Raw genomic sequence first — 25,396 nt, forward strand, 5'->3', positions numbered from 1 at the left:
TTAGTCCAACAGGAAGCAAAATGCATGTGTACACAATAGTCACAAGACACTACGCGACCTAAAAGGCCGACCTACCCGGGCTCAAGCCTGCTTGCACGAGCTTCTCCTCGGCCAAGTAGTCCGAGCAAAGGAAGCCTATCGACGCCCAGGACAGCATCGTTTTCCGAATCTCAGGGTTCAGGTCGGCCCTAGGGTCCTGGATGGCGCCCCTCCAAGCGGTGGGAAAGGGCCACCCCTCGGGGTTACGGACCACAAAGTAGTCCCGCTTCCAGGCGGGGGTCTTATTCGGCAGCTCGTACAAGAGCTTGTAGCCGCGACGGGGAGAGAGGTAGTAAAAGCGCCTCTCCGGAGGAACCCCAGGAGGAGCATTCTTTATACAAAGGATAAAGACGAAAATGTCAAGGTCCAAAGGGAGGCAATACTCGTGACATAGGGATATGGTCCCAACCATGTTTCGAACAGCGTTGGGGTGAAGCTGGTCAATAGTGACGTTGAAGTGGTTCAGCACCTCCACTATCAAGGGGTGTAGGGGAAGACGCAAGCCAGCCTCGAGCTATTCCTGAAAGATCACTATGTCATTGGGACCATGCTCCCAAGGGAAGTTGCCAGTAGGGAGGCTGTAAACCAGGTCCCCAGGAAGGCGAAAGTAGCGGATCAGAGACCTAAGTCTCTCCACTGTCATTAAGGAAGGGCCAAAGGTATCAGGCTCCCTCCCCTAGAAGTGGACGCCATGTCGCCAGAGGCCTCCCGAGGCTCCGGGATATGCTCCCAGGCTCCCCCTGAGCTCGAGGGAGCATCATCATCTTGGCTATCACCCCTGTGGTAGGTATGGCGTGGGTACCCAGACATGGCTGACGGCGATTGGGACTCACCAGAGTAGACGGAATGGAGCGGACTGAGAAACTCGAGTAGACTAGGCGAAGTACGCGACCTCAGAGTCCAAAGCAAGATGGTGTGGATGGAGATAGGGCCGAGGGGGGCTCCCCATTTATAGCCCTTGCCCTCTCAAACCGACGGCTCGGATCAAAGCAGATTCAACGGTCCGCGGGCGCCCTGACCGCATGCCTTCTGAAAACCGAAGGCGATTGGCGGCACATCTTCCACGATTAAGGTAGTCGCAGCCGCATGACATTCGGAATTAAAGGCCACCTCAGCACGTTTTCGGAATCCGAAAAGTCAGAGAAGTCAGATGATCTCTTGATTCCCACAAATGCATTTATTGAAGACAGTCAATCAAGTTTGAATTTCGGTCAAATCAGTCCATCGCGCTTCATAAACTCCCCGCGCAAAGGCGGCACTCTTAGCCCGAGGAGTGGGGAGCAATTGATGAAAGATGATTGACCCGACCTATGAAACGGCGACACGTGGACGTTGACTCAACATTGTGGTCCAGAACGGCTAAGTGATAGGCCCATAAAGCAGCTCGCTACATGGTAGCGGGGTAAAGGAGGAGCTCACCACAATGCGAGCTCCAGGTCCCCCGAGCTACCTCAAGGGATATTCCGAGGCAAACTTTAACTTGCGAGCTAAGAAAGCCAGGTCGCTCGAGCTCCCGAACAAGGCAAGTCATCCGAGGACCAATTCTACTAAGGGTACTTCTGAAGTATTCGAAACTCATTGCAAAGTAGCTCGCGAAATGGGCCGCACGAGCATTCCTCAGGAAGCTTCTATTTAATAAGCCGTACTAGTCAGACAGGGCCACGTCCCTAACTGACGGCACAGTCCTTGTCCTTTCGACAGTCTGCGCCCACGTCTCTCAGTAGGAGGAGGCGTGCCTGTCACTTTGGGGACGTGTCACTCGCCCGAGTAAGGAGTACGTCCTAACGGCCACTTGCGCAGCCCTGGCAGGTAACGGCTGTGGCAGGGACCTAGTGGCGGTTATGCCCGATCTCGCAAGAGCGCTCCTATAAAAGCCCTCAAGGCAAAGGAGAAACTTCTTCTTGAGACCTCTAACCTCTTGAATATAGTGATAAAGCGCGACCTCCACTCTTAGCTTTCGTTTCTCTCTTTACTCCCCATACATAATACTAACTTAAGCATCGGAGTATTCCCACCGGGCAAATCCCTGGGAATCCTTCCTTTCATCTTCTCAGGTGCCGCTCATTGCCAACAAGGAGCCAGTCAGCCGCCAGATAGGAGTGCCCAGATCACGCCGCATCAGAAATCATTCGAGCCATCGGTTTTTAGGTCGATGGTTCAACCATCTGGTCCAAACAGACGACCCATTCTGAAAAAATAAATTAAAAATAAAAAATGGTCAAAACTATTGAATGGGTCAAACAGGTCAACCGATCAATGGTTTGACTGCTCGGGTCAATAGTTCATTGGCCGATTCAAAGGCTTTTGGCCAAGGACTAGGTTTGGGGTAAAACGGAACCGGTTTCTTGGACGGTTCTTGGGCCCAACGGTCTGACCATTTGGGTCAACGGTAGTTCGAAAACCATGCCTGAAACACTTGTAAACAGGTGTATTGAGAACCTAGTGATATGATATGATACACCCGATATGGTGTGTCTCATATCAAAATTTTAATCTTTATTATAGCCAAAAAATTTTGTTATTGGAGGCTATAAATTGATCATAAACTAATAAATATATTAAAAAATAATAAAGAAAAAAATATTGAAATATTTACTAAAATGATTAGAAATTCATGTAATGCATGAAAATTAATAATTAAGAAATTATTAAAATAAATAAATAAGACTAATAATTAATAAATTAGTTCCTTATTAATGAATAATAATAACAATTAATGATTAATTTATTAATAATTCCATAATAATAATAAATTAATAATAATCTCTAAAACATAAATAAATATTAACTATTTAAAAACTTATCATAAAAAATAATTTAATTATTTAAATATTAACTTCTCTGTTACTCTCAAGAATCAAGTTCTTGATCGTTCCCACTGTGGCAATTGGCAAATTTGCTTTATCCAGACGGTTTGCTTCATCCAGACAGTTTCAACTATCTAAGAAGAGCAGTCTCTAAGCGCACAACCTCTATAGCAATTTCTGCTTCGCGTTGCGCCCCAGTGCAGTCTACCGCAGGAAGATCCTCCGGCGGACGATTTAGATCGATTGGAAGTAGTCGATTGAAAGATCCCCCGCTCTCACTCGAAGAACGCCCAATACTTGGATATTCTCCATTGTCCCCTTCTCTCTCACTTTGTCATCAGGAATCGATTGAGCCTGCAACATCTCGTCCGCTCTCACTCGAACGAGCTCCAACGAGTTTGGTCACTCCCCCTTCTCTCTCACTCTATCTGTCATCAAGAATCGATTGATAAAGAGAGAGCCTGAAGAGTTTGGGAATTTGATTCAGGGGACGTCGTTGGACTGCTAGCATTTGGTATGAATTTTATTCAATACAATTTTGTTTTAACGTTGCCTAATAGATGTTTGTTGATTTATCTATTATAAATGGTTCTATTTCAGGCACGTTCATGCCTCTTTGATATTCTGTATTTACTTTTTTTACCTAGGTTCTGTCTTACTGGTACGTGTTGTCTCCCCTGATGTAAAATTGCATTTCTCCCCTCTCCTATGTATTTTCTTTTTCTTCTGAAAGAGGAATTAGTTGCATTGGAAGGGCTGAGATGAAGATTTAGGTAAACTGCTTCAGTTACTTTAAAGCACTCCAACAAGCCATACAAAAAGGCTGAAGTAGACAGCCCTTCAAATGACTGACTGACAGCTGATTTGGGTTCCCTGGATTTTTCAAAAAACATAGCTTATATGTTGGCTCCAAGGTCTGTCTAATTCACCCCCTGCATTGTCCCAAAGCAAAACCTGCAAGTTACCAAAGATTTATCAGGATCTCAAATGATTTGTCCGTACCAAAGATTGTTTATATGAAAGACCTCACAATCTCCTCAAAAACTTCTTTACTAAAAGTCAAAGCAATAAGTTTTTCAATTCAGCCAGTTATCACCTGGCAGTGTTTAGGGTATGACTGTAAACTATTACAACTAAATTCCATTTGAATGATTCATCTATTAAGTTTTACTATTGTTTATATGAAAAGCCTATTATATGAGAGATTAGTAATTTCTTTCATCCAAAGAAACAAAAAACAACAATATATTCATATAAACAACAATTGTTTATATGAAAAGCCTATTATATGTGTTGTATCATTACATGAGTGACTGATTTTATTTCTGACAAGCTAATCTGCAGTACAAGGCAGCCATGAGTCCATACCAAAGCAAACATGGGAACCTGGCCCTTTTGTTGAAGTTGGTGATATTAAATTGCTTTTCTAGCGGTTCTGTTTGTGATCCTTATGTTCTATCTTTTGAACCTTTAGTCCTTTTTCATTGTGTTCTTTTGGAGAGGGGTGCATTTTGAAAAGTTGTCTCATTCAAATTCTTGGAAGTATATAATGGTTGTAAGAGGTACTATGAATTTCTTGGGACAATCTCTACTGTATTGGTTATTCTAATTGATTAGTGGTCATTGTTTGGTGTAATATTAGAATGTTTGGATGGCAAACATGGGAACCTGGGTTTCAGTCTAAAATCAGAAAATTGTGCAAGAAATGTCAAATATTAGATCCATATTCAGTCCATACCTCCTAGATCCCTAGATAGCCACAACCAACATTGGGTAACTAATTATTTTGTCCTTTTCCAATTTATTTACTATTTTGGTTGTTTCTTCTATGATTGATTTTTTCTATGAATTATGGGAGTTAGAGTTTTCTCAAGAGATTGCTTGATGGTGGGGGAGTTGTGGTTGGTCGTTGGCAAGAAAAGATATATGCTGATGTTGTGGTGCATAATCTCAATATGATGTTTTCTATTGTCTTGTTCATTTTGAATTTTCTTGTTGAACAAGAGACTTAAGGCTGTGTTTGGTTTGAAGAAAAATGTAGGTAAAGATGGAGGGGAATCTATACAAAGTGGTGCTTATAGATTCCCCTTCCTTTTCATTCAAACCAAACACAGTGTTAAATGTCATGATCTTCTTTTGGTTTAGAGGAGGATGCAATCTTAATTTTCAACTTTCAACCATCATATTTGTAGAATTAACGTGGTGCTTATGGTAATATATAGAGGGCTTGTTTCTGGGAGAACCAGGTAAGTTGAGGTTTTTCATGTAAACAAAGGAAGAGCTGGTAAAATGCTCTTGTATTGAAAGCTCATTCCATGCTGGCTTTTCTAGGAAATTGTGGGTAGGGCTTTCCAAATGAAAAAATTGGATATGGTTTTGATAGAGTTGTAGCAGTTGGCATTGCCTTTTCCTTGTTCCAGAAGGTATTGGCTTGTGAGATTGCAAAGGCTTAGAGGTTGTGGTTTAAATCTGTGGATGGTTGAGGCTTCTGTGCCAAGAAAGGCTTGAATGGACAATATTGTCAAACATGACTTTGGGGGTGCCCTTTTTTCAATTAATATATGTGGGATGAGATTGATGTCTAGTTACTATATGTTTACACTATGAACTCATTTGCATTATGGAAAGGACTTGCAAGGCTGGATGCTTGTAGGAACACTTCTGATTGTATACAATTCTGCTGTAATCATCCTATATGGCTACAAAACCATGAGAAACTTGTTTTTTGCTTGCCATGTCCAAGATTTGGAAGATCAATTTGATGAAATAAGTATTACTCAATGGTTATGCTTATGTAAGACAAAGGCTGTGGATATTATATGTGAGATAGTCTGAGTTTCTTTCTTGGTGAAGAAAGTAGGTGGATAATCTATGGGGAACTAATGAGGTTTACAAGGATGGGAGGTTCTTTGATTGACATTGTTTCTTGTTTAATAAAACTTTGTGGCAAGTAAATCACAAGGGTTAGGCATTTTATTTCTTCAATCCCAGCATATTTGGTGGATATACCTTTGGCATTGTATTATATATATATATATTTATATATATATCATTTGTTCACAAAACTAATAATCACTTGGACAGTAAAGCAAGCTGCATCTTTACTGCATGGAGGCATATTCATCTGTGTTCCCATGACCTCATGAAAGCAGAAAAAAGAGCTTTGTCCTTACATTCATTTGTAAAATGACACAACAATTTTTGTCTCTAACTCTCCCACATGACATGGCTTGAGATTCTTTATCAGCCTCTTGGCTCATAAAGGAAATAACTTTATTTTGAGACCATGCCCCCATCTGGTTCCTTTAAAAGACATTCTAGAGGCCAGCTTTTTGTAAGGATTAGGATCTACAGCCATGATCATTGGGTCAGTCCTACTTAAGTTTGGTCACAGACCAAGAACAACTTACAAAAATTGGTCCTTGAACCCATAACATCTTTTCTCAAAGGATATTACCTGGAATAACTAAGTTTAAGCAGATTGTTCTTTTCAGCTGCTGCCCAGTCATAGCCATGACTTTCCTTGTTTTATTCTTTCTTGTAGCTACATGTGAAAGATTCTGTTATGCTTTGCTTTGAGCTGAATTGTAGGCTTTACACCCTCCAGGTTCTCTAAGAGAGAGATGCATTCTTCAACTTCTCTGTTTAATAAAGGCCTCTTGAATTTCGGACTCCAGATCAGCTGCTCTCGCCTCCTTTCATAGCAGCCACTGATAGTGACTTCAGCCTCTGTTAATCTATACAGTCTTGGACATAAGTCACAAAGTGTTCCCACCCCACACCACTCATCCTCCCCAAACCTGATTTTAGATCCATCCCCTACTACAAATCTGGTTAGGTCCCTGAATTCCTTGTTAAAGGTCATGATCCCCTTCCACACACTCACCTCATAGGAAGCCCTCACCTTCTTTCATTCCCAATCGAATATCATGCAAAGCTATTTGAGTAAATGAGATTGACATGACTTTTGTAAATTCAGGATATTGATGCATGTTTCCTTTCTCCTTTTACATTAAGAGACTTGGGATAAAGTCCCCCACCAAAAAAAAAAAGTTAGCTTGTAGCCTTGACTTCTAAAATAAAATCATCCATGGTGATTATGTACTCTACAAAATCTCTTCTAGAAAGTATCCTATAGTTCATTATGACTGCTATTGAACCTCTTTTTGGGTAAACAATCAATATTTAATTAATTAAGTCAGAAATAATATAAAAAATACAAATTAGTTAAAAACAGAAAGTGTAGTACACAAAGAGAGCTAGCCCACTTCTACCCTCCCCAAACATACAATCTTCTCAAGAAAGATGAACAAATTAACCTAGGTAGCACATACCCTCAATACAAAAACTTCCTATTGACTCGTTCTGGCAATAGCATCATTAAGTGCTAATCTAGGGACCCATTTGATGCTTGATTTTAAGCTAGCAGTCGTCGTTGCACTAGCCCCCTTGATGTGATGTCTTAAATGTCATGGACCTAGAGCTCTCCATTTCTAAACCAGTTGATAATTGTTTGCAAGTCCTCCTTCCACTTTGAGTTGCAATGTCCCATTTGCAGAATAAAAAGTAACTATGTTTAACATACTTGAGTACACTACCGACATCTTCCTATTATCAGGTTAATTCAACCTGATATACAAAATGGGACTCAATTTAAAGAATTTTAGAGGGAATTATCTTAGGAAGAGAGAGAAAGAGAGAAGAGATGATGAGGAGAGAGAGAGGAATGAAAAAAAATTGGGAATAGAGAAGAAAGAATGGAGGAGAGAGGAGAAAAGAGATCACCAACAAAACCTTTTATTGAAGGAACCAAAATCCTGAGTTTCCAGCCTTATATTCAAGTCCATATCACTTTACTTATTACAACTTACAGGTATTAAATCTGAAATATTGTTGGAAAATAAGTACAAACACTTTTATTGGTAAACAAGCATTAAAGCTTGGTTAGGTTTCACAATACGGAAGGCAAGTTTATATTGCATACTTGACTAAATTTTCATACATGATTTTATATCTCCAAAAATGTGATTTCTAACTTATTTTCTATTATTTTCTTATAGGTTAAACATGGTAAAGGAGGATACTTCACACGTGTGGATGAAGACATTTGATCAAAAATTACACGCCAATTTTTTTTTTCTTTAGGGATTGAGTTTCATGTATTCAAGAACCTTGAATTTGTAGCAAACACATGGATGTTAAAGAACCTTGAGATATAATTGATTTTTTTTATTATATAATCTTTTAATGGAATTTTAAATTTAAGTTCCATCTTATATTATGAACTAGTTGTGCTTGTATTCAATACAGGAAAGGAGGCTTCAAAAAATAATGAAAAAAAAAATTTCAGAATTAGGTTTATGTTTTAACTACATTCAGTATAGGTTTATGTTTTTAGCTACAGTCATTATAAACCGTAGTTATAAGTTATTTCTCTAGCATAGATTGATGTTCTTTTATTACGGGCAACTTGGATCCGTAGATAAATTCGGCTTTAGCCACGGGCACATTAGTTGTAGCTACGAATACGTTCAGCCGTAGCTATTGGCTATAGCCATCGCGACTATAGCTATCGTTTCTTGACCGTAGCTTGTCTGTAGCTATAGGCCTATAGCTATAGTTTTTTGCTTTTATAGCTACAGATTTGTTCGTAGCTATAGGCCTATTTTCTTGTAGTGTTAGCCTTGTAGATCATAGAATTATCATATGCATCATTCCTTAGTTCTTCTATCTCTGACAACCGTAACTTCTTTTGAATACCTGCAACATTTAAATCAAAATTAAGTGCTTTAACAGCTTAATAAGCTTTATGCTCAACCTCTACAAGTAAATGACACGCTTTCCCATAAATGAGTCAGTATGGTGACATCCCAAGGATAATTTTGTAAACAAAGTACGGTACGCCCAAAGTGCATTAGAAAGGCGTAAATACCAATCTTTATAGTTCGGGTTGACCGTCTTTTCCAAAATTTCCTTGACCTCCCTATTAGATAACTTAACTTGCCCATTGGTCTGTGGATGGTAAGCAGTTGACACCTTGTGAATAACGTCGTACCTGCGCATCAAAGCATCAAAAGAACGATTACAAAAATGTGCCCCTTGATCACTAATGATCACACATGGCATACCATACCTAGATAACACATTTTCTTTTAAGAACTTAACAACAACTTTGTTATCATTAGTACGATACGACACAACTTCAACCCATTTAGACACATAGTCAACAGCAAGCAGAATATAAAGATAACCAAAAGAAGGCAAAAATGACCCCATGAAATCAATACCCCAACAGTCAAAAATCTCAATAACCAAGATGGGGTTAATGGAGCATCATGTGATGATGAGTTAATGTACCTAACCTTTGGCACCTATCACAAGAACGACAAAAGGCATTAGTATCCTTAAACAAAGTAGGCCAGTAAAGACCACTTTGCAAAACCTTTGCAGCAGTCTTCTTCGTAGAAAAATGGCCACCACAAGCTTCAAAATGACAAAAATTAAGGACACTATTAATCTCACTTTCTGGAATACAATGCCTCATGATTTGGTCAAGGAAATACTTAAACAAGTAGGAATCATCCAAAAAAAAAAAATTCTTACCACAACCAAGAACTTACGCTTATCTTGTGCACTCTAGTTCGATGAAACTTCACCTGAAACCAAGTAGTTAACGATGTGGGCATACCATGGCACTTGGCTAACGATGAACAAATGCTCGTCGGGGAAATCATCTCGAATGGGTGGGTCATCATCAGTAGAATTGTTGAACTCTAATCGGGACAAATGATCAGCCACCACATTTTCAACACCCTTCTTATCCTTGATCGTTAGATCAAATTCCTGCAAAAGCAAAATCCACCTAATCAAGCGAGCCTTAGCATCCTTCTTAGAAAGAAGGTGCTTAAGAGTTGCATGGTCAGTAAACACAGTAATAGGTGAACCAATGAGATAAGCACGGAATTTATCTAAAGCAAAAACAACAGCTAGTAGCTCCTTTTTAGTTGTAGAATAATTCCTTTGAACACTATTAAGACTTCTACTAGCATAATAAATAACAAAGGGCTTCCCCTCCCTTCATTGGCCTAAAACAACTCCCACTGCATAGTTACTAGCATCACACATAATCTCAAACAGAAGGTTCCAATCTGGTGATTGCATGGTCGGTGCAGTGGTTAGCTTAGTGATGAGAGTTCTAAAAGCTTCTTCACACTCTGGGGTCCAATCGAACTCAACATCTTTGACTAGGAGGTTGCATAATGGTCGTGTTATAGTAGAACAATTTTGTATGAACCTCCTGTAAAAACCAACATGTTTGAGAAAAGACTGGACTTCTCTTACCGTTTTGGGAGTGGATAATTTAGAGATCAACTCCATTTTGGCCTTGTCAACCTCTATTCCTCTTTCAGACATGATGTGTCCCAAAACTATACCTGAAGACACCATGAAATGACATTTTTCCCAGTTAAGCACAAGTCCTTTTTCTTCACACCTAGTCAAAACCACTTTCAAATTAAGTAAGCATGAATCAAAAGAATCACCAAAAATAGTCAAATCATCCATAAAGACTTTCATGCATTTTTCAACCATATCAGAAAACACAATAAGCATGCAACAATGAAAAGTAGCTGGAGCATTACATAAACCAAATGGCATCCTACGAAAAGCATAATTACCAAAAGGACATGTAAAAGTAGTCTTATCCTGATCTTCTAAAGCTATCTCAATTTGATAATAGCCTGAATAACCATTAAGAAAGCAATAGAAAGGATGGCCAGCCACATGTTCTAAGATTTGGTCAATAAATGGCAATGGAAAATGGTCTTTTCGGGTACCTGTGTTTAATTTCCTATAGTCAATGCACATGCGCCACCCAGTTACTACCTTAGTGGGAACAAGAACTCCTTCCTCATTTTCAACTACTGTGACCCCTGATTTCTTTGGCACAACCTGTGTAGGACTAACCCATTTACTGTCAGATATAGGATATATGATTCCTGCGTCTAACAGTTTTAAGACCTCATTTTTAACAACTTCTTTTATTATTGGGTTCAATCTTCTTTGGGGGTCTCGATGTAGGATAGTTCCTTCTTCTAAATGAATCCTATGGGAACATATCAGTGGGTTTATACCTTTAATGTCAGCTATGGTCCAACCTAGTGCAGCCTTATGTTCTCTTAATAGATTTATCAATTTCTCATCTTGCTCAGCACTAAGTTTAGAAGATATTATAACAGGAAAGATATCACATGGTCCCAAAAATGCATGTTTTAATCCTTCAGGTAGTGGGGATAACTCCACTTTGGGTGTCTCCATAGAAGATGGCTTCGGTTGGTCTCTCTCACATGGCAACTCCTCAGAGTGTGGTTGCCAAAACTTCTTTTGCTTATCCTGCATATCATTAGAAATAGAGGAAACCTTAGAAACATCAGTAATAGGATAAAACAAAAATTCAGAATTCAAATCAGAATTACAAAGGAGATATTCTAAAGATTCAGAATTTTTCCTTTCATCTACTTCATCTGTAATGAGAGAGTCTATTATGTAGGTATGATAGCACTTGTCCTCGTCTCGGGGCTGCTTTCCAACATGAAAAATGTTCACCTCAAGAGTCATATTCCCAAATGAAAGCTTCATCAAACCATTCCTACAATTAATAAGAGCATTGGCTGTAGCAAGGAATGGTTTTCCTAAAATAAGCGGAATTTTTGACTCTCTGTCAACTACAGATTGGGTATCTAAAGCCAAAAAATCAGCAGGATAATAGAATTTATCAATCTGAAGCAAAACATCTTCCACTATCCCCCTTGGTTTCTGAATAGAATGGTCAGCCAATTGTAACACCACGGACATGGGTTTTATATCTCTAAGACCTAATTGCAAGTAAACTGAATAAGGCATTAAATTTACACTTGCTCCTAGGTCTAAGAGAGCTTGACCGAATTCTTGTGTCCCAATATGGCAAGAAATTGTGGGGCACCCTGGATCTTTGTACTTTGGTGGCGTTCTTTGCTCAATCACCGCACTTACCTGTTCTATCAGAAATGCAACTTGACATGGTGTTTCCTTTTCATGGTACATAGATCCTTGATCACCTTGGCATAAGCTGGTACCTGCTTAATCACATGCAACAAAGGTAGATTAATCTTAACTTTTTTCAAATGTTCCAAAATCTCACCTTGGTTGTCTGAAATTTTTCCTCCATATTTGAGAGCTTGGGGAAATGGCACTTGGATCGTAGCCTCATTTTCTGGCTCTTTTGAGGGGGCATCTTCAGTTTTACTCAAAGTGGTGACATTTGTGAGAGGTGGGCTTGGCAAAGGTTCATCTAAAACCTTACCACTGTGAGTAGTGATGGTGTGGACCCCCTTAATGTTTTCTGGATCAGAGGTGGATCCCTGTACCATATGTGACCCCTTCGGATTGGTTTGAGGCTGAGATGGAATTTTTCCTCTCTCTTGTATAGTAAGAGCATTGGTAAGCTTAGTTATCTGACTCTTGATATCCTTGTTCTCTTCAATCACCTGCGCAAGAACAGATTCAAACTTTTGGTTAGTCTTATTCTGTACCGCTATAAATGCTTGAAGTGTTTCCTCTAAAGGATTCCTATTCGGTCGAGCATTGTATTGGGGTGCAGGATAAAATCTGGGTGGTTGCACCTCTACACTCTAATTGTGGTTGGATGATGTGGGTTGGTTCTGATCCTTCCAACTAAAATTGGGATGGTTCCTCCAGCAAGGGTTATAGGTCTCTGAATAGGGTGAGAAAGGTTTCCTATACATTCATAAGGCATTACACTATTCTTCATAAACCTCTCTCATTTCACCATAGGTTGGGCAATCCTGAGCTAAGTGATCCAATCCCCCACAGACAAAACATGAAGTTTGAGTTTCTACCCTAGCAACCGTGTGGGTGACTTTATTATTTCTTATCTTTAAGGCCTCAAGTTCCCTAGGTACAACTTCTAATTGGGCTTTGAGGTTGTCTTCCTCCTTAAGATGGTAAATCCCAATTGGACATGACCTATTAGTACAGCTTCTCAGCTAACTCATTCAAGTAATCTATGGCTTCTTCAGGATCCTTTTTTAAAAACTCCCCATTACACATCATTTCTATGAATTGGCCCTCCTTGCTGGTTAATCCCTCATAAAAGTAACTAAATAGCCTCCAACTTTCATACCCATGGTGTGGAAACAGGTTCTGTAGCTCTTTGAATCTCTCCCAGGCTTGGTATAAGGTTTCACTATCCTTTTGAGAAAAAGGTTGAGATCTGTCTCTTAAGGTTGTTGGTCTTATGGTCCGGGAAGTACTTGTTAAAGAAAGTTTGGGTCATCTCCGCCCATGTACCTATGGATCTCAGTCTCAAAGAGTATAGCCAACTCATAGCTCTCTCTTTCAGGGAAAAAGGGAAAATTTTCAGCCTAACAATGTCTGCAATATTAGCTCGGTTATAAAAAGTGGCCACTACCTCTTCAAATTCCCTAATGTGCACATATGGATTCTCGCTATCTAAACCATGGAAATTAGGCAAGAGTTGGATCATTCCAGGTTTTAACTCAAATTGTGGTGTATTCATAGGGAACATGATGCATGATGGTGTGGCTATTCGGGTGGGGTGCAGGTAGTCTTTCAAAGACCTAACAGGGTTGTCCTCGTGTTGACTCATGGTTTCAGAATCAGAGGATGAACTAGATGAAGTAGATACTACTTCTTATTCAAGGAGTGGTGGTGGGTCTATTCGTATCTATCTAGCAAATCTCTCTCTTTTGTCCCTTGGTCTATTCATACACCCTCAGCTCCTTTTTTTTGTTTTTTTGGCTTACAAAAAGAAGAAAAGGAAAATAAGATTAAGAAAATAAAATACAACTAAAGAAAATGAACAAACAAAGGAAATAAAAGATAAGTAAAGAATGTTTGAACTCAATTGTTGGTTTGGCTTCCCCGACAACGGTGCCAAATTTTGTGTCTCACCCAAATTTATTACCCTTGGCTAAGCGGTCGTTGAAGCGTAGCTTTAGGTGTCGAATCCACAAAGAAGCTGATTAAACCAACAAAAGGAGTTATCGCTAAGAATGAATAACCTAGAAAAAATGATTTTCTAAAAATAAAAAGATGAGCAAAAATATTTGAATAAAAAAAACGATGATTAAAGGATGAAAAGTAGTTTGTGATGAACAAGGCTTCGAGATTCACTTGGACTTTCCTCCATTCAATTATTAATTATTTCAGCATAAAAATTGCACAAATAATAAAATTGACATTTATAAAATTATTATGAAAAAATATTACTTTTAAACTCTTTATTTTACAAATGTCAATTGTTGAGTATACTTTAGATATACATTTTCAGGCTTCCGTCAAAGAGCCTATAGTGAACCGACCTATAGTTCCCTTTCCAACCGCACTCACATCTAGGCCATTGCGAAAGAAGTAAGAGTCTCGCAACGAGGAGATCAGGGAGTTATTCAAGCAAGTCCATATTAACATTTCTCTCTTCGATGCAATCCAACATGTCCCGACATACGCTGAGTTCTTGAAAGACCTATGCACTCAAAAGAAGGAGCCACGATCGGCCCCACAAAAAGTGATGCTCTCGGCAGATGTTAGTGCAGTTCTCTTAGACTAACTTCCCCGGAAAATGAAAGACCCTGGTGCTCCTCTCATAAGCTGTGTCATCTCTGGAATCACTTTCGATTGGGCCCTATTGGATCTTAGGGCTAGTGTAAATCTGTTTCCCTTAATTATTTATGAAAGGTTCAGGATCGGCAAGTTAAAACCTACCCCAGTAATTCTACAATTCGCTGATTGGTCAGTCAAGACTCCTCGAGGTGTTATTGAGGACGTCATTGTTAGGATAGAGGATTGTTACTTCCTAGTAGATTTTGTCGTCCTAGAAATGACCCCAACCGAGGAACTGAACCATAACCCGATAATCTTAGGATGTCCGTTTCTAGCAACGACCAATGCAAACATCAATTGTAAATCGGGAGAAATGGACATTTCATTTGGGGAGCAGAAAGTCTAGTTAAATGTATTTAGTGCCACTAAGTATCCAAACCTAGGGGAAGATGAGTTCAAGGTAGATGTAGTGGATGATCTTTTAGATGCCCTTTCTACCCCTTGGTTAGCCCAATTTGAACTTGTCTATGGGAAGAAGAAGGCGAGTTTGAGAGTATATATGAGAGAAGTGTGTGAATGTGCCTGGTTGAAGACGTTAAACTTAGCGCTAGTTGGGAGGCAACCCAACGTAGTTGTCTATAGGATTTGAGTTTTTGTTTCTTGATTCGAGACTAGTTGGCAGACCTTGTACCCCTTGGGAAAATCCTTTTGATTGTTCCCTTTGGCCCAAGTCCCTTTGCATCAATCTAGTCATGCCATTGGGGACAATGGCACTTAAGTTGGGGGGTGAGGAAAGAGAGAGAGAAATTGAAAAAAAAATTGAAGCTAAGCCTTTAGAAATGAAGAACTAAAAGTTTCACTGAAAATTTAAAAAATTATTTCCATTAAAAGAGATTCCCAAACAGAAAAAGTTGAGGAAACTGATAGAAGAATACTGAATTTTGTAGAAATTGGTAACAAGTGATAGGCGTCAAAATTGGTCTTATTTAAGCGTTGTCGAAACCGTTTAGAAATTGGAAAATACTTCCAAGTTTGCCCCTGTAAAGATAAGAAGAGAAAGATTGAGAAATTAGACAAAAAATTCTTCAAATTGTTAGAGATAGTGGATTACCCTGAACAGTGTTTCAAAAAAAAAAAAGAAAAATAAGAGAATAAAAGGTCAATGGACACCCTAGACTTAGTGACCGGGTCTCTTCACCTAAGTTAAGTGTCGAGATTCGCGTTAAATGGAAAAGGGAATGCCAAAGACAATCACCTAACACTTAGTAACTGGGTCTCTTCACCTAGGTTAAATGTCGAGATTCGCGTCAAACGGTGGAAGGTAGTAATAAAAATAAGTGTGCATATCAAGTTCAGGGGTAGAAATCCACTGTCAAAAATGATAAAAAGAATACCTGCCTGATTTTAAAAATCAATCTCAGCTTATTGAGACAGTTTGCAAATGGAAGGGTATATAAGATTTTTTAGCCAAGTTTCTGTAATGTTCAAAGCAAGACAATTTTACCCCTTAAGCCCAATACTGATCTATACAAAGTTTGAGAATTCTAAAATCAGGATACTTGGCTAATTTTGCCAATGATGATCTTGCAATAGGAATGATTTCTTTACTTAGTGTAATTTTAAGGCTGCTTTGCTAAGGGACTAGTAATGGTTAAGTTGGGGGTGTGATAACTCTGTAGTTTGATGCCTTAAGGGCATCATTTCAAGGGTATTTTAGGCCTTAGAATAGTCAAAATGTCTCATTTTCCCAGTTAAATTCAATATTGTGACATCTGAGGGTCTCTATGCAAATTTTTGGGAAAATTGGGGAAGTTTCAAGGCTGAAATATAGTTATTGGGAAGTTGGTGTGAAGTCCAGCAGAGAGGGGGGTGTTTGTGTGAAAAACTGAGCACAGGAGGGCGCCTCCTATCTGCTAAACCCTGAATGGTGCCCCTCTTACTGTATTAGCATACTCCCATCTCCGTAGCAAACCCTTGGGCACCTCTCCACTCATTCTTTTCATCTCTAACAAACCCTAGCCACCCATAACTACTAAATCCTCACCTTTCATCCCTTCTTAACATCTAATCTCCACCTTCCATTCTAGGGCACCCTCTTTTGAGTGCATTCAACCCTAGGGCGCCACCTAACTTCTAATCCTCACCATTCAGCCTTTTGCCACTAAATCTCAGCCCTCAATTTCACTCTCTATCTCAGCCATTCACCCTAGGGTGCTACCCACTCCTTTTAATCTCCACCTTTCAACCCTAGGGCGCCCATATTTAAGCTAAAACCCAACTGCTGCCCCCCTCATTCTTTCTAATCCCAATTTAATCCACCATTTTCTATAAAAGGACCCCAAGGGCCCTGGAGAAGGGGTTGGTCAATTCACCCAGTTCACAAGGCTAAGGTTTATTGAGGAATCAAGGGTTGTAGAAGGGAAGGACGCCCAGATCTTGTTATGAGGGGCTTTTGCAAGTAGTCCAGTCAATCTGCAACTACTGCCACTGGATTTGATCAACCATCCCTTTTGTTTTCTTTATTTTCTTTTAGGTTGGATTCTACCCCCATATAAGACGGAAGGCTATTTTCGAGAAGTTCAAGGGTAGAGGAAGAGAAAAATGCCTAGGCAAGAGGAGGGGTTCCTGCTTGTAGTTCACCTAGCCACTACTGCCAGCTCTGGATCCGGATCCCAACCAGTTTCCCATAGTTTTAGATTTACTTTTTACACATATTTTTATTTTTTGTTCTTTAATTTCCAATTTTTATTTTATTTCTGCAATTTATTTTTATCAAATTTAATTTTTGTCTTCCTTTCTGTAGATCTGAAATTCTACCAGGTAAGACGGAAGGCCCAGCTCGAGGAGATCGAGGGTCAAAGGATAAATCCGGAGACTGCTACCTTTGACCAAGTTGCAGATTTTTTATTTAGTTTTTTTTTTTATTTCTGTTATTTATTTATTTTTCTGCAATTTTTATTTATTGCATTGTTAGAATTTTATTTTAATGGATTCCAGTTCAGTTAATTAAATTTTGTATTTTAACAATTTCAAATCTTGCTATTTTGTCTGGATTGAAGTATGTAACAATTTTCCCTTGCTTCCCTATGGATACGACCCCTTTCTCACCACTAATTGCGTTTTGTAGCTATTTTGAGAATCAGAAAATTTATAAATATTGAAACCGGTGTTCCGAATCGGTTAATGACACGCTTCCGGACACACCAACAAGATTGTTAACTCCTTCACCATCATGCTACCTCTCATATGTCCAATCACTAATTTAGAGTCCCCTACGATTTTTACTTTCTTTGCCCCAGAATCTCTTGCTACTACCAGACCTAGCACAAGTGCCTCATATTCTGTGATGTTGTGTAAGCAGGGGAATTGCAATTTGAATAAGCTGAAGTTTGTCTAGCAGACGAAGTCAATGTGACTCCAGCTCCTACGAAGGAGTTGGTACTACTGCCATCAAACGTTAAGACCCACTTTGCATCTTCTACTATCGTGACGAGGGGGAGGTCTCCGAGTATCTCTTTGGAGATGGGGAAGTCGACAATAGTGGGGAAGGCAGCAAGGAGATCTGCGACTGCTTGGCATCTAATTGCCTTGAGTTGGGTGTAGTCAATGCTATACTCACTCAATTGCATCATCTACTTAACTAATCTCCCAAAGAATGGGGGTTTATCGATGAAGTACTTGATCGGATCACTTATTGCTATTAGTTTCACTTTTTGGCCTAGGATGTAATGTCTTTTGTGACTCCGGCTCCTACGAAGAAGTTGGTACTACCACCATCAAACGTTAAGACTCACTTTGTGTCTTCTACTATCGTAACGAGGGGGTGGTCTCCGGGTATCTCTTCGGAGGTGGGGAAGGCAGCTAGGAGATTTGTGACCGCTTGGAATCTAATTGCCTTGAATTGGGTGTACTTAATGATATATACTCACTTAATTACATCATCTACTTGACCAATCTTCCAAAGAATGGGGGTTTATCGATGAAGTACTTGATTGCATCACTTATTACAATTAGTTTTACCTTCTGGCCAAGGATGTAATGTCTTTTGTGCACCAAAATCTAGCGCCAAACACTGTTATTCCATATGCGAGTAGTTCTTATCTACCAGTTTCAAAGTCCTACTAGCATAATAGATAGGGCACTCGACTCCCTTATCATTCTCCTGGGCTAGCAAACAACCTATAGCTTCCAAGTTAGACGCTATGTACAACCTGAATTCTTGGTCATTCTTCAGAGGGGACATGATTGGGGCTTTAGCTAGCATATGCTTCAGTTGGTCGAAAGCATGTTGATCCTGTGTTGACCACTTATACTTTGTGGACTTCTTTGTCAGCTGAAGGAGATGTATTGCTGCGTGCGCTAAACCAGGGATGAACCTTCTAAGGTAGGAGACTTTTTCCAAGAAAGTTTTCAACTATGACACAGTGCTTGGGGTGGCAAGTCCAGGACTGCCTTTACTTTATTCTCATATGGGTGAATTCCAATATGGTCGACTCAATATCCCAAGAATTTCCCTAATCGTACTCCAAATGCACACTTAAGTGGGTTAAGCCTTAGGTTGAAGGCCTAACATCGCGTGAACACTTTCCTCAACACTTCAGAGTGATCCTCCCTTTTCTTTGCCTTGACTACGATGTTGTCCACATAACATTTTATCTCTTTATGCGTCATGTCATGAAAGACACTTATCATTGCCCTCTAGTACGTGGCCCTAGCATTCTTTAAACCAAAGGGAATCATTTTATAATAAAAGTTCCATATTGGCATTTTAAACATTGTATAAGGTGCATCTATGAGATCCATATAGATTTGATTGTAGCCACTATATACATCCAGGAAGGAGAATAGCTGGTTCCTAGCTATAGCATCAATGAGGATTTCCATGTTCGGCAGCGAGAATTCATCCTTGGGGCAAGCCTTGTTTAGGTCCTTGAAGTCTATGCAGCACCTAGGGTAAGAGTGGGAGGAAGTTAGTGCACTAATCTTTTACCAATGGTCATGAGCTAGTATGTTAGGATCTGGATACTAACCTTAGCTGGTCGTTTTTCTTCTTAATTGGAAGCTAACCATTGTGGGTGAGCGATTGGCTTTATGAAGCCCACTTTCAGGAGTCGTTCAACTTTCTCTTTGATCTTCAAAGCTATTTCTGGTTTGAAGACTCGCTGTAGTTTTTTCATAGGCCTGAACTTGGGATTGATGCAGAGCAAATGCTTAACTAATGCTAAGTCTAGTCTGGGCATCTGGTCATACGACCAGGAAAAAACATCCTAGAATTTTGTTGATATGAGAAAAAAATGATATAGCTATGTTCGACGGGTGTTCTAGTCTTGCGATTGGGGGAATGTTTTATACCTCTTAAAAGATCAAACAACTTCTTCTTTTCTTCAAGGTATAACTTGGCCGACACATTCAATGACTTTTGTTTTATTGCTTCGACAGCCATGTCAACTTCTTCTAAGGGTTATTCCACGACGCCATTGGAGTCTTGCATGTGTTTAGGGGGCGCATTGTCACAAGGTGACAAGTAGGGGAGCTCATGGTTCGGTTAACCGAACTATGGGGTATTTTTTGGACTGAACCGATTTATTCGGTTTTTACATTTAATCGAAACCGAAATTGAACTGATGCAATTGGTTAACCGGTGGACTGGTTAACCGCAGTTCAGTTTTTCAATTTTTTTTATGCTCTCAAAATAAAAAAAAAAACTATGAGAAGGAAAGTGGAAGTCTGGGAGAACGTCACTTAAGCAAGAGAATGTCGCCTCCGACGTCAGAGGGCGGAGCGTTAAAGGCGGTCAACATCGGTTTGTTGGGGAAGAACGAAGAGAACTGGGAGAGTGGGAGTCTGAGAGAGTGAGAATCCAAAAGAGAGAGAGCTGGCTATTGTGGAAGTAGGAAGGATCGCCATTCGCCAGTGTTGCCAAAGGAGGGATCGCCGGAGGCCGTTGATGACTTGATTCCGAAGGCCGTCATCCGTTAATCTGTTGGGGAAGAACTGGGAGTAGGAGAGACCTGAGAGTGGGAGTCTGAGAGAGACAGAGAGTGAGAGTCGAGAGAGCTCAGAGAGAGAGAGAGGGAAAGATTAAGAAAGAAAATGGTTGTTCGGCTTCACCAGTCTGGTTGCCAATCTGCCACTGCCAGATTGGCAAACTGAAAATCTAATAAATAGCATTAAATGCGACCTGAAAAGTCTCAGTTCGCATTTATTAGATTTTCAAAAATAAAACAAAATATAATATATAATATTAATAGTATATATAATACTATATAAATATATATTATTATATATATTGGTCGATTCGGTTAACCGTCGTTTTTTTAAATGGTTAACCAAAACCGAATCGACTGGTTCAATTAACCAATTTTTCAGTTCGGTTTTGGTCATTTGTTCGGTCGGTTCGGTTTTTCGGTTTTTTTTGCTCACCCCTAGTGACAAGATTGACTCAACCCTACTGAGGAGGGGGCTGATGAAAGAGGTTTCAAGAACACTCTAGAAGCTTTCAGAAGCCCCAAGACACTTTAAGAGAGTTCAAGGAGATTCCAGAAGCATTCTAGAAGCCTCATGAACACCCTTGAACTATGTACATGCTTGTACATACTTCTAGAGCTTTTCTAGAGCATTCATGTATCTAAGGGAACTTAAATAGGTTTAGAAGAAGGAGTGGTGTAGAAGCAAGTCTAGAACATTCATGTTCTAGAGAAATCCCTTAAGGAGGTGGAGGTGCCTATAAAAAGGGAACCCCCTCCCTCATTTGCATCAAGCAGGAAGCAACCAAGCAATCAAGTGTTGTATCCCTCTCTTGAGCAATATAAAAAGTTCCTTTGAGTTCTCCATCTCTCTTTCCTTGTGTGATTTGTGCCTTTGTTTCCTAAGTGTGTGCCTCAATGTGAGGGACGAGTTGGTAAGCTATTTAGTCTTATGAGCCAGGAGAGTGCTCTAAGTAGGGAAGGTTGACTTGCAGAGCAATGAACTGCTACCCAAGTGCCGCACGAGACACTAGAGGAGACTAGGTCCATGACAAGTGGTATCAGAGCCAAGTTCAACACTAAGCACATGGCTAGGGAAGATAAGGACATTGCCTTTGAAGTGGAGGACACCACAAGGATTGATGCGACCAAGATGGAGCCCAACAAGAAGAGTAAGCATGGTAGCAAGAACCGGGAGGCATCCTTGGGCAAGGTTGCTAGCTTGGACCAGCGACTAACCAAGGTAGAAATGACTCTTGGTGAAGCCCAAGAGGAAATTGAGAATTTTAATGGCGGCCTAGACTTCTTTGAGAATGAGCTAGTTAGGTTCGGGGAGGTCATGAATAGTACTATTACTAGGATCATTGAGGCCTTGCACAAAGAGTATCAAGGCCAAATAAAGGCCCTGTAGCGGACTATTGCCGAGCATCAAGCCAAGATGGAGGAGATGCAGACAGATCATGCCTTGTGGAAGAGGGCGATGGCCAATAGAGGACTATCCACCCCAACTCGTGAGATGGTGAAGGTGAAGACCCCTAAGCCCAAACCATTCAAGGGAACGCGAGATGCACGTGAGCTAGATAACTTCCTATGGAAGATGGAGTAGTACTTTGAAGCAGTTGGCCTTGAGGACAAGAGGTCCAAGGTATGTACTAGAGCTATGTACTTATTAGACACTGCCATGTTGTGGTGGTGTTGGCAGTGCATGGATGTTGAACGTGGCACATGCGCCATGAACACTTGGGAGGATTTTAAGAGAGAAATCAAGAAGCAGTTCTACCTGGAGAATGTTGAGTATCTTGCTAGGAAGAACCTTAGGCACCTCAAACATACATGTACTCTAAGGGACTATGTGAAGGCATTCTCCACGCTCATGTTGGAGGTACCCGACATGACAGACAAGGACTTCTTATTTCACTTCATGGAAGGCTTTTAACCATGGGAAGAGAAAGAGTTAAGGCGTTGTGGCGTCCAAGACTTGGTCAGTGCCATAGCTGCTATTGAGCAATTGATGGAGTATAAGGAGGCCAATGGCCAACCCACCAAACAGAGTCAGGGTAAAGGTGGAGGAGATAAGGCCCATACCAAAGAAGGGTCATCTAAGCCCCAGTTCTCTCAAGCCCAAAAGGATGGAAAGAGTGGTGGCTAGAGAGACAAAGTCAAGGGCATAGAGAAGAAGCCACTCAAGTGCTTCCTATGTGATGGAGCACACATTATCAGGGATTGCCCCAAGAAACAGGTTCAACTCCCTGACAACAAAAGTGAATGAGCAAGGGGAGGAGGCATCAATGGGCTCGATGTAACTCCTCAACGTAGTGAAGAAGGTTGAGACAGCCCCAAAGCCTAGTAAGGCTGGCCTCATGTATGTGGAAGCTGTTATCAATGGAAAAATCACTAATGCGATGGTGGACACTGGTGCCTCACACAACTTTGTCTCAGTAGAGGAGGCAAAATGACTTGGCCTAAAGGTTACTAAGGAGAATGGCTGGCTTAAGGCCGTTAACTCCTAGGCCAAGGCCATAGCTATAGTGGATCGAGGAGTTGACCTACAAGTGGGGTCATGGAAAGGCAAGGTCAACATGTCAGCAGTACCTATGGATGGCTTCAACCTTGTCTTCGGCTTGGACTTCCTTGTAAGGTGAAGGTTGTTCCCCCACACACCAATTTGGTGTGCATCATGTTAGAGAGCACCCCATGTATGGTCTTTGCTACACGTGGCACAAACACCAGCCCAAGAATGTTGTCATCATTACAATTGGCGAAAGGCTTAAAGAAAGGTGAGGAGACTTACCTAGCAGCCATGGTAGACGAAGAGGCCCAAGCAACATGAGAGAAATTGCCTAAAGAAATTAAGAGTGTGCTGGAGGAATTCAAAGATGTCATGCCAGTTAAGTTGCCTAAGAAGCTACCACCTAGGCGGGAGGTGGACCATAAGATTGAGTTAGAGCCTGGGGCCACCCCACCAGCTAAGGCCCCATACCGGATGAAACCACCAGAACTAGAAGAACTAAGGATACAATTGAAGGAGTTATTGGATACAGGCTACATCCGACCCTCTAAAGCCCCTTATGGAGCCCCTGTGCTATTCTAGAAGAAGTACAATGGTTCCCTCAGACTATGCATAGATTATCAGGCACTAAACAAGGTAACAATAAAAAACAAGTACCCTATTCCCCTAATTGTTGACCTATTCGATCAACTTGGTGGAGCCAAGTACTTCTCCAAGCTAGATCTTTGTTTAGGGTACAACAAGTCTGCATAGTTGAAGGGGACAAGCCAAAGACCACTTGTGTGACTAGGTATGGCTCCTTTGAATTCTTAGTAATTCCATTCGTCCTAACAAATGCTCCTGCCACATTCTGTAGACTAATGAATAGGATATTCCACTCCTACTTAGATCAGTTTGTGGTGGTCTATCTAGATGACATTGTAATCTACAGTAGGACCATGGAAGAGCATGTGGGCCACTTGAGAAAGGCTTTTTAGTTGTTGAGGGAAAACCAACTATATATGAAAAGAGAACAATGCTCCTTTGCTCAAACGAAAGTAACTTTCCTTGGCCACAAATTAGCTAATGGCAACTAAGTATGGACTAAGCCAAGGTCAAGGCCATCTTAGATTAGGAACCACCAACTAAGGTGACAAAGTTGCGGTCTTTCCTTGGCTTAGTGAACTACTACAGGCGGTTTATCCAAGGTTACTTGAGGGTAGTCACCCCTCTAACTAATTTGTTGAAGAGGAATACTAAGTGGCACTGGATAGAGCGGTGCCAACTTGCTTTTGACCAATTGAAGAATGTTGTAACGGAGGGACCAGTATTGCACTTGCCCGACCTTACTAAGAGTTTTGAAGTACATACGGATGCCTCTGACTATGCCATAGGTGGAGTACTCATCCAAGATGGGCATCCCATAGCATATGAGAGCCGAAAGCTAAATGAGGCCGAGCGGCGGTACACAGTCCAAGAGAAGGAGATGGCTGTTGTGGCCCATTGCCTCAGGACATGGTGACACTACTTGCTTGGGGCTAAGTTCATAGTGTGGACAGACAATGTTGCCACTAGCTACTTCCAAACACAAAAGAATCTAAGTCCCAAGCAATCCTGTTGGCAAGACTTCTTGGTCGAGTTTGACATGAAGTTTGCCCATAAGCCTGGGCGGGCCAACTAGGTAGCTGATGCATTGAGCAAGAAGGTCGAGTTGGCCCCATTACAAAGAATAACGACCCTAAGTGGTCCAAAGAGTTCCCTCCTAGACCGCATACGAGAAGGGTTGGAGCAAGACGTGCTAGCTAAGGAGCTGCCCAAGGCAGCCCAAGAAGACAAGACAAGGCAGTTTTGGGTGCAAGACGGATTGTTGTATACTAAGGGGAGTAGGCCCTATGTGCCAAAGTGGGGTAATCTACGGAAGGAGATATTGTGAGAGTGTCATGAAACTCCATGGGATGGGCATCCAAGCCAACGCCGCACCTTAGCCTTGGTCGAAGCAGCCTACTATTGGCCTCACTTGGTAGATGATGTGGAGGCCTATGTTCGGACATGCCTTGTGTGCCAATAGGACAAGGTAGAGCAACAAGCACCAGGCGGGTTGTTGGAGCCTTTACCCACACCTGAGCGCCCATGGGAGAGTATCTCTATGGACTTTATCTCAGCCTTGCAGAAGTCAAAAGGGTGTGGGTCTATCATGGTCGTGGTGGACATGTTTTCAAAGTATGCCACGTTCATAGCCGCTTTGATTGATTGCACAGCAGAAGAGGCTGCCTACTTATTCATTTAGAATATAGTGAAGTATTGGGGTATACCTAAGAGCATCATTAGTGATCGGGACCCCAGTTTCACAGGCAAGTTTTGGACGGAGTTGTTCAAGCTCTTAGGCATGGAGTTGTGCTTCTCCACCAGCTCTTAGACAGATGGTCAGACTGAGCGGGTTAATGCCTTACTGGATCTATACTTGAGGCACTATGTGA

The 25,396-nt window shown here is 40.9% G+C and overlaps 1 long non-coding RNA gene, 1 other non-coding gene and 1 pseudogene across 2 annotated transcripts; 2 read left to right on the forward strand and 1 right to left on the reverse strand.

Annotated features, from left to right (window-relative positions):
• Nucleotides 1-2,881: 2,881 nt before the first annotated feature.
• LOC104609890 (uncharacterized) lies at nt 2,882-8,122 on the forward strand. Its single transcript, XR_737343.3, has 2 exons — nt 2,882-3,360; nt 7,907-8,122. It is a non-coding gene; the product is annotated as an uncharacterized LOC104609890 (long non-coding RNA).
• A 544-nt stretch (nt 8,123-8,666) lies between these two features.
• Nucleotides 8,667-13,512, reverse strand: LOC148804402 (uncharacterized; annotated as a pseudogene).
• Nucleotides 13,024-13,131, forward strand: LOC148804403 (small nucleolar RNA R71). The gene has a single exon (XR_016081559.1). It is a non-coding gene; the product is annotated as a small nucleolar RNA R71 (small nucleolar RNA).
• Nucleotides 13,513-25,396: the final 11,884 nt, after the last annotated feature.

This window comes from Nelumbo nucifera, chromosome 1 (genome assembly GCF_055504915.1).
Source record: "Nelumbo nucifera cultivar China Antique chromosome 1, China Antique-T2T, whole genome shotgun sequence".
NCBI classification, from domain to species: domain Eukaryota; kingdom Viridiplantae; phylum Streptophyta; class Magnoliopsida; order Proteales; family Nelumbonaceae; genus Nelumbo; species Nelumbo nucifera.